Raw genomic sequence first — 8,876 nt, forward strand, 5'->3', positions numbered from 1 at the left:
CGGAGGTTCCCCAAAGACTTTGAGCAAGAAGTGATGCTAAGCGGAGTTCTGAAGGAGGAGAAAGGGCCGACCCAGTGGAAAGGAATGGAACACTCCAGGCAGAGGGAGCTGGCGCACCGGGGGAAAGCAAGGAGCCCACATGGCGGGCAGGTGGGCAGGAAGGATCACCAGGGGCACGGGGGATGCACGGGACACAGGGGGCCAAGGGACAGGCCACGCTGGGGCACCCTCATGTCTGGTCGGCACAGTGGGGACACCGTGCCTCCCTGCTGGGGTGGAGGAGCCAGGAAGGTGAGCGGTTTGCACGGGCAGACCCCACGTTCGGGCTCGGCCGTGCCCGGGATGGGGCAGGCCGGACCCAGACGGGGGGCTGGGAGCTCAGCCGGATCGGGGGGCAGGTCACCAGGGGGGCTCTTGAGGGCCGCTACCAAACTTGGCCCTTGTCTTCCTGGAGGGCGGTGGGAACTAGTGTGGTCCGCCGGTCTGACAAGTGACAGACGAGACTTAGCTGCAGGAAGGCCCCCCGGGGGCCGGGACACGGCCCCGCAGCTCAGCCGGGCTTGCTCCCGCGCAGTCAGGTCGGCGGGGGTCCGGGAAGCTCCCCACCCGCGTTAGCCTGGCCCTGGTCTTTCCCGCTGAGGTCCCTGGGGAGCCGAGAGGCAGGGCTGGGTGAAACCAGAGGTCTGGCTTCTCCACACGTTCCAGATGCAGGTTCCCATTTTTTGATTCCCCAAATGCAGATGGGACTTCACTTTAGGGAAAGGGTTGACTTGCACGAGGCAGTCACGGCGGTGGGAAAGCCGCCGTCTCATCCCATCCATCGGCTCTGCCGCCGTCACGGCCACCGGCTAAGGGGGCGGCATTTACCTGGTCACCAGTACCCCCACCGTCAAGGGGAGAAGAGTGGCTCAGAGGGGCTGACACTTGCCCCAAGTCGCCCAGCTAGGAGCTGGGCGTGGGGCCCAAGCGTGTCTGATCCCAAAGCCCGGGTCCCTCGCCATCAGCACCGCTCACGGCCCGATGGGCCAGTGGACGCGGTCCAGGCCGAGTTTCGGGAGGGGCTGTGGGGCTGCAACGGGACGGTGGCACATCTGTGGGAACCAGCGGTCACCGTGCGGCAGCGAGCCCGTGCCCCTCCGCGCCTGCAAAGCGGCTCACCGCTCTGCCCTCCCGCCACCCGCAAAGCAGCATATCCACACCAGCTCCACCGTGACCGTGCGAGGCCACGGCCCCGGACGTGAGACGCGCTGGAACATTCCGCTCTGCTGCCTCATGATCAAACCCAGCTTCAGGCTCTGCGGGGCTTTCAGTGGAAAGAAACAGCCGTGCCCCTGAGAGCCGGAGGCCTGGGTCCTGCAGAGTTCAGACAGTTCTGGAGGTCACAGCCCAAATTCAGATCACGGGGCAGAAATCACGGGCTCAGCAGGGCCTCACTCCCCCCAGGGGGTTTCGGGAAGACTCCCTCTTTGCCTCTTCCAGCTCCCGGCGTCTCGTGGAGCCTCTACCCCAGCTTCACACTGCCTTCTCCTGCGTCACATTTCCTGCCTCACTCCTATAAGAACACTTGTCACTGGATTTAGGACCCACCCACATAATTCAGGATAAGCTCCCCCCCCCCCCCCAAATTCTTATTCACATCTTCTGCCATGTAAGGTAATACTCGCTCTTTTGGTGCACAGAGTAACATTCACAGGCTCCAAGAGTAAGGACGCGCACATTTCTTTTGGAGGCCACCATTCGGCCACGACAGATATCACGTGTGCAACCCAGCCAACAGGCAAGGTCGGTCTAACAGACGGCTTACATCTAAGCAGCAGTGGAGACTGGAGGCTAAAAGCACACGCTCTGAGCTCCCCACGCCAGCTGTGCGCCTTGGGCAAATTTCTTAACCTCCCCGTGCCTCAGTTTCCTTGTCTGCAACAACAGTCTCTACCACTCAGGGTCTGGATGTCCACGCCCAGCACTTAGAAAAGGGCCTGGCCCACGGGCCGCACGCAGTGACGGCTGCTGATAATAGAATTCTTGGAATCCGTCTTGCTCCAAACCTGCCCCTCCTCCCTGGGATGAGACCTGGCTCGGCAAAGAGCCACCCTCCTCCAGTCAATCACTCAGGTCCTAGAGACCCGTGAGACCCCCTTCCCTCCCTCTTACACCTGCCAGGCCCCAAGTCCTGCCGGGGCTAGCTGCTGCTTAGTCTCTCTGTCCCCACTGTCTTGCTCTGGCCTGGACCGGCCCGGGCCTCTGTCTCCTTCCTCCTCTGCCCCCACCTCCCCATCCTCCACCAAGTCCTATTTCGTCAGGGCCAGTAGGACTCTGGTGGCGGCTAAGGCAACGGTCCCCCAACCTACGGCAGGTTACGAAACAAATGCAGACAGCATAAAGGAATGGAAATACAAGCCACAGGATGGGAGCAATGTACCCAATGAAGGGCCTACATCGAGGGCCTACATGTAAGGCCTAAAGAGACCTTACAATTCAACAATAAAAAGACAAACAAGTTCATGTTCAAATAGGCAAAGAACCCATCCAGATGGCTAACAGACACAGGAAAAGACGCTCAACATCGCCCATCATCAGGAAAATGGGAATCAAAACCACACTAAGGTACGACCTTACACCCGCCAAAACGGCTAAAATCAAAAACACAAGAAACAACAGGTGCTGGTGAGGATGTGGAGAAAAAGGGACCCTGGTGGGAATGCAGACTGTCAGCCACTGTGGCAAACAGTGTGGCGGTTCCTCAAAAACTTAAAAATAGAGGGGCGCCTGGGTGGCTCCGTGGGTTAAGCGGCCGACTTCGGCTCAGGTCAAGATCTCACCGTTCGTGGGTTCGAGCCCCGCGTCGGGCTCTGTGCTGACAGCTGGGAGCCTGGAGCCTGCTTCGGACTCTGTGTCTCCCTCTCTCTCTGCCCCTCCCTCACTCACGCTCTTCTCTCTGTCTCTCAAAAATAAATGTTAAAAAAAAATTTTTTTTTTTTAATTAAAAATAGAAGTACCATGCGATCCAGAAATTCCACTCGTGGGTACTCCCCCAAAGAAAACAAAAACACTAATTCATAAACCTATGACATCTGGGCGTCCTTCCTGGCTACTGGCTATCAATAACCACCAATGATCAGGTTCCCCAGCCATCAGGTCATCACAGTAACATCAGAGGTGCTCTAACTGCTGTGCATCAGAACACCTGGAGAGCTGAGGAGGCTCACGGAGACCAGCCCCTGCAGACCCCTGGGGATGCTCCTGCCACCAATGTCCGCCAGCTGCCGCACGTGACAACCTACCCTACCCGGACATACACAAGAACTGATCTTGATTGACTCCTGGGTGTCGGGCACTGAGCAATGTTATTTCTCAAGGAACTCCTTGGCGCAGATCATTTATTTCTCCCATTTTACAGAGAAGAAAGAGCTCCAGAGAGAGGAACCGAGTCGCCGAAGGTCACACGGCCCAGCAGGGGAGCAGCAGAAGCAGAGTCCGTGTAGACCTCTGACTGCAAGGCGCCTCCCCCACCCCGGGCAGGAAGGGGAGGCTCGGAACCAGGGGCCGTTCCCCAGGGCCCGGGTCTGGCAGCCCAGGGGACCCAAGAGGGGCCAGCACCCCGTCCAAGAAGCTGCTCTCAACCCCGCCGCCCCCCGGCAACACCCGGAGAACCTCTTCTTCGTGCCATTGCCTGGCGCCACCTGGCCACCGATCAGATCTTTCTGGCGGTGGGCCTGACTCATACTGTCACCTCTCCGGGCACCTAGGCAGCCAGCATAAAAAGAAAAACTCCGGCGCGGGGGGGCCTCGACCGGGGGTGTACACGAGAATGATCCAGAATGCCTGGGCTCCACTCAGTCCCCCTGACTCAGGACTTCAGTGTGGGGTCCGGGTCTCCGCGGTTTTGAAGTTGATTCCGATGTGCCGTCAAAGCAGAAATCTCTGGTTTAGGGCCCTGTGTGGTCTCTGTGCCAGGAGTCCCCACCTCACCACCGAGCTCACTGGGGCTGCCAGATTTCAGGTCCGCCCCATGCCTACTAAATCCCACACTCTGGGGTGGGCGCCCGCAGTCCGTGTCAGCCGGCCCGCCGTGTGACGCTAAGCCATCCGGGGCGTGAGGACCTGTCGCGGAGAGCCTGGCCGCCCGAAGCACCAGCCCGGTCTGCATCAGCGGGCTCCTGTGAAGATACGTCTCGGGCCCCACCCAAACCCGCTGAACCAGAGCCTGCATGTTTAAACGAGGTCCCCAGGGGATTGGGGCCCATTAAAGAGTGAGAACACCCTACCAGTGCCCTGAATTTCCCTGAGCGGACCCCTGCCCGGCACTGCTGATCCAATGGGTTGGGGCCCCCAAATGTGCATTTCCACACTTGGGTATTCCTGGTTTCATATTAAAAAAAAAAAAACTAGTCTATCAGGCTTCAAATCCTCCTCTACTGGGCACTGACGGGGTGGCCCTTTGACTCGGGGGTCTCACCTAGAAAATGGGCCGTGACAGTTACGAGTCATTGGTTGCTGTGAGGGCTCGAGCGATTCTAAGAATGCCCACCATGTGCCTGGAATTTCCAGTTTTCGTGCAGTCACCGCTCCCGCCACCGCCCCTGCCACCCACACATTCACTGCCACCATCACCGCCACCGCCGTTATCGCCAGATATTCACAGTGCGGTCCCAGCAGCAAAGAATGCCAGTTTAGGTAGAATGGCAGACAAGAAACCGCGAGAGAGGGAGGACGGAGGGCCTGCCATCACATAAGCCATCTCAATTTGCTTCAGCATTTGTTCGGAACCTAATGCCCAGGGCATACGTGCAAACTGGAGACAGGGGTGGGACGACGGAAGCGGAACCCTTGCAGGTCCTGGATACCGGTGTTTCAACCTCCAAAATCACCTAGGCCAGCTGCTCCCTGAGGGCAGGACCGTGCATTCTCACGTCCAAACTCCACCTCCCCCCACAGGGCTTGGCACACAACCCGGGGAAGGCGGCGAGCCCCGACGTTCCGAGTCACTTCCCGCTCCACTCATGCCTCCGTTCGACGGGGAGAACGCTGAATTCGAAACCGGTGAGGGGGATATCTTTGCAAAGCTACGTAGACAGGTCATAGGCAAGCGGTAATGACATTTACGTTACCAGTCAACCACTAACAGAAGAGTAGAATTCCTCACTCCTCCACGATTTCCCCAAACGACACTGACTCCTCTCCCGGAACACAACCCGCACGGCACCACGTGGGGATTCCCGTCCCCACTCGCTTCCTGCAATGTAAGTCCTTGGAGACGGTGGCCCGATGCCCTAAGGTCTGCAAGCCCACCATCAGGCCAGCCGGCCCCTCCGGCCTGAAGTGGGGGGCGAGCTCGGGAGAGCTTCTCAGAGCGAGGGATGCTTTGGTCTACACTGCCACTGGGTTCTCCACCCTCACTCCACTCTCAGCCTCCTCAAGCTGGCAGTGACCCGGTCCCTGGCATCGATCAGATGCGTTGCAGACATTAACAAAGCCCAGCTGTGGAAAACAGCGCCCCTAATGAGGAAGGAGGCAGGATTGTGGGGAGAGAGAGAGAGAGAGAGAGAGAGAGAGAGAGAGAGAGACAGACCCAGGCCAGGCCCACATCTAAAGCCTGGGCTGCTCCAGCCCTGGCCTCTGCTTCTTCCTGTTGCCCCCAAGAGCCACCCCCACCCCCACCCCCCCACCCCCAGCAAACCAGGCCCTACTAAGCTCTGGGAAGAAGAGAGGACCCAGCCCCGGCCCAGCCCTTCGGTAGCTCATAGCCACCCCATCGGCCCAACCCACAGAGGGCATTTGTGCCAGGAAAGAATCAGCCAGGACATGGGTAGCCCCAGGGAGGCAGTGTCCACATTCCCTAAAGTGACCTTCTGTCCCCAGACACGCAGGGCCCTGGCACTCTCTTCCCCCGGGGGCTAGGGGGAACGTTTTGAATGAGAAAGCTTCTCTCACCTGCAAGGCTCTGCTCAGGCGGCTTCCTCGCTCAGGATGCCTCCCCTGCCCGTTTGCTGGCTCCACAAACACTGACTGTGCGTCTCCCGGGCTCCCAGCTCAAGTGCAGACAGCGAAAGGGAAACAGCGGCTGCCCTCGGGTTACCCAAGACCTGGCAGGGGAGGCAGCTCAGATTCGGATGACTGCAAAGGATGAGGTCAGCACGGAGAGCCTGGGGGGCTTCCCGGAGGAGATGACCCCCAAGCTGCATCTTCAAGGAGAAGTAGGGAGCCGGCTGGCCAGCCAGGTTAACAAAGGATAAAAATGACAAGACGTCAAGTTCCACTGGATGCCTGTGGGTATTTGTATGTGTTCCCAAGGGCACAGGACAAAGTTCAAGAGGCTCTAACCACCCCACGGGCGATGGGAAAAACAGGGACCTACTAATTTCTTTATCCTCTTCTCTGTTTGGATCATCACAACAACAAATGCGACCTCGGTCATTTTAGAAGGCGATCAAAATTTAAAAGAAAATTTTGAGGGGAGAAATGAAAACCTGAAGGGAAGTTGGTCCCCAACGAAAGATTCTAGAAATGTAGTGACTTCTCTATAGAGGAAGGAGTACATTTTGTCAAAAGCGTCTGCCGCTCTTTCAAAGCCGGACCCCAACGGGCTGCCTAGAATTTCACTGTGGGGCAGGCAGCTCCCTCGGTCTCAAATCGACAGAGACCGGGACAGGGCGGGGAGCAGAGGGCCGGCGGGCGGACCCCGAGATACTCGAGACACCCCCCAACCCAGCAGCCCTTTTAAAAATGTTTTCTTTTTCAAAGTTGCAAAACTACAGACAAGTTCCAAGAAGAGTACAATGAACCCCTTATACCTTCATCGAGACTCACTGTTGGTTCACGTTTTTCCACATCTGCGCTATCTACAGATCAAGACACGTGTTTCTCATATGTTTATCTTTAAGACCAATTTGAAAGCCAACTGCAGGCATCACAGCATCTCGCCCTAAAATGCTGTGGTTTTCACCCCTTTAGACCAAGGACGTTACGAAATCACAACACGGCGAACAAGCCCAGGAAATGTTATCACTCATACATCTCATATTCAAACGTCACCGGTTGTCACAAGAATGGCTCTGTAGCAAAATGATGACTTTCTTGACCCAAGTCTCAGAGCGCTTATTGAGAGAAGCTGTCCGCAAAACGCAGCCATGTCCTTGTCAGATGTACTCGGGACCAGAGACAAACTTCCCCAAGTTAACCAAGTAGAAAAGGAAAACATGACAATAATCAAGATTAATAAGCATCATCGGGTAAAGAACCTCTGACAATAGGGCAGAGCAGCCGGAAGGGGTTCTGGGCACAGAGGGAGAGGATTACGAATCTTCAGCTGACGCCAGACCCTGGTCGTTGGCTCCTGGTCTGAGAAAACACAAGCCACACTCCCTCACGCCTGACTGTGGAGTCCCCTCTGTCCTTGGGAGCTGGCAGAGGAGACCAGTCAGGCCACAGTGCAGAAAAGCAGGGACCCGGGGCTCAGAGCTCTCAACCTGCTGAGTCACTCTGGAGAAGTCAAACAGCTGCATGGGCCTCAGTGTCCCATCAACAGGCCCGCAGCGCCTCCCCGAGGGCCCCAGGGGCAAGTGCAGTGTGAGCCCAGCCTACCCCCAGGCTCTTTTGAAAGGGCTCCCAGAGGGGCGCCTGGGTGGCGCAGTCGGTTAAGCGTCCGACTTCAGCCAGGTCACGATCTCACGGTCCGTGAGTTCGAGCCCCGCGTCAGGCTCTGGGCTGATGGCTCGGAGCCTGGAGCCTGTTTCCGATTCTGTGTCTCCCTCTCTCTCTGCCCCTCCCCCGTTCATGCTCTGTCTCTCTCTGTCCCAAAAATAAATAAAAACGTTGAAAAAAAAATTTTTTTTTTTAAAAAGAAAGGGCTCCCAGAAACGCAAAGCCCCAGCCACTGGTGGCCCAAACCCTTGTCTCCATTCCGACCCCTTTGACTCCCAACTAGACCACGACACCCATCTCCCTGCAGAGGGCTGGTTTCTCTTGCCTCCCTCTACAGTGTGTCCCCACTGGCCACCTCCTCACCCTCTACCCCACCCCATGCAGCCCCCCCCACCCACCTTCCCCTCATCCACGGTCACCCTGAACCATGCAGAGTCCTGATTCAGGGTCCCTGGATCCTGGCCATTACTACTTCTCGAAGAGTTAGAGAACGGCGAAATATATTCACCCCGTGGGCTCCCTACTGCCCTCAGAGTGAAAACCACACTTCTGGGCCTGGATGAGGCCCCTCCTCGTCTGCTCCCTGCCTCCCCTCTCCCTTTACTGCAGATCGGCTCAAGCCCTCCTCGCCCGCCAAACCAACCTCAGAGAACAGCAACCCCGGCAGGTGGGTGAATCCTCTAGGGGACGGCTGAGGCCACGGAGGTTCAGAGAGGTTGAGGAACTTGCCCAAGGTCACTCAGCTCAGGAGTGAGAGAACCAGGGCACAACTAAGCGAGCTCCCTTCGTTCTACGTAGAAAGCAAAATGTTTCATTGACACTCATCTTTCTCCATGCACGCCACCTCCGGACGAGGCCGGAAAGAACACTGACAGTGGTTCGGAGGGTGGTGGGAATCTTTTCGCGAGACCTTCACTTGGAAACAGGTTTATGTTGAGTGTGGGAAAACGGTAAGGACTAGAAATCAGCAGATATAAGGGATAAAGAGTCCCACGCGCATCTCACCGTCACTGCGTCGGGGAATCGCTACGCACGGGTGATGATGCTGGTGGCCTGATTTCAGCTGAGGACTCACCCAGAGTGACTGGCGCAAGGCAGGTCCAGGCAGACGGACGCTGCCCGAGGCCATACCCGGCCCGCCCCTGCCGAGTGCCTGTCGACCCTTGGCTCTCTCTGAACCTAGAAAGACTGGATTCAGGGCCCAGACTTTTGCTTTCCGATTAAAGTAACAGATA

General features: G+C 57.3%; 1 protein-coding gene across 6 annotated transcripts in view; it reads right to left on the minus strand.

Annotated features, from left to right (window-relative positions):
• The window catches only part of JAKMIP1 (janus kinase and microtubule interacting protein 1), a 112,252-nt gene extending 106,248 nt beyond the window's left edge, over positions 1 to 6,004 (minus strand). For 2 of the 6 annotated variants that reach the window (XM_040488272.1, XM_040488280.1), the window contains exon 1: positions 5,932 to 6,004. The gene's annotated coding sequence lies outside the window, so the exon portion shown is untranslated. The remainder of the gene's footprint in view (positions 1 to 5,931) is intronic. The other 4 variants (XM_040488317.1, XM_040488299.1, XM_040488290.1 and 1 more) reach the window with 2 other exon arrangements.
• Between the last annotated feature and the right edge of the window lie 2,872 nt (positions 6,005 to 8,876).

Source organism: Herpailurus yagouaroundi, unplaced genomic scaffold, assembly GCF_014898765.1.
Source record: "Herpailurus yagouaroundi ecotype Mexico unplaced genomic scaffold, PumYag 28, whole genome shotgun sequence".
In the NCBI taxonomy this organism is placed as follows: domain Eukaryota; kingdom Metazoa; phylum Chordata; class Mammalia; order Carnivora; family Felidae; genus Herpailurus; species Herpailurus yagouaroundi.